The sequence below is a fragment of the Carlito syrichta genome, unplaced genomic scaffold (assembly GCF_000164805.1).
Source record: "Carlito syrichta isolate Samal-C Ts95f unplaced genomic scaffold, Tarsius_syrichta-2.0.1 Scaffold315099, whole genome shotgun sequence".
Classification (NCBI taxonomy): Eukaryota; Metazoa; Chordata; class Mammalia; order Primates; family Tarsiidae; genus Carlito; species Carlito syrichta.
The window spans coordinates 445,563-446,198 of NW_007259195.1; the positions used below are offsets into that span (position 1 = coordinate 445,563).

General features: G+C 35.2%; 1 pseudogene; it reads right to left on the minus strand.

The window, feature by feature from the left end:
- The window catches only part of LOC103274894, a 5,032-nt pseudogene extending 4,687 nt beyond the window's left edge, over positions 1 to 345 (minus strand).
- Positions 346 to 636: the final 291 nt, after the last annotated feature.

A 636-nucleotide genomic window follows, 5' to 3' on the forward strand; every position in this document is an offset into this window, starting at 1 on the left:
AAATAAAATAAAATAAAATAAAATAAAATAAAATAAAATAAAATAAAATAAAATAAATGAGGTAAAAGGTAAGAGGTGAGAGTCCCGGTTCACTTCTCCATATGGATATATGATTTGACTAGTACCATTTATTAAATATATCACTGAATTTCTACTTCACTATAAGTGCTTTCTTTGCGTTATATTACAAAATGTGAAGCATGTCTATAGGCTTATGGTCATATTATCATTTTAATTCAAATAAGCAAGCAGTGGTTAAAGCAGTAAAGTTGACACGTTAACATCAAGTAGAAAAGATATAAATATTTTGGCTGCTAAGTTCATATTCTTCTTACCTTGACTCATTTCAATGGCACTCTTTAAGTTACCTCAAAGTATAGCTATATTTTTAAAACGAATAATTAAATTAGTGAACATGAAGTAGATACAAGAAATGCTCTAAATTACATAAAGAGAACTATATAGAAAGCCTGTGTCTGCTGCAGAAAGGGAACATGTGATAGATTGGGGTATGTCAGGTAGGGGTATGTGTGTGTGTGTGTGAAGGCTGAGGCAGAAGGATCGCCGGAGCCCAGCAGGTCAAGGCTGCGGTGGCCGGGAGCGGCCACTGCACTCCAGTCTGGGTGAGAGTGAGCC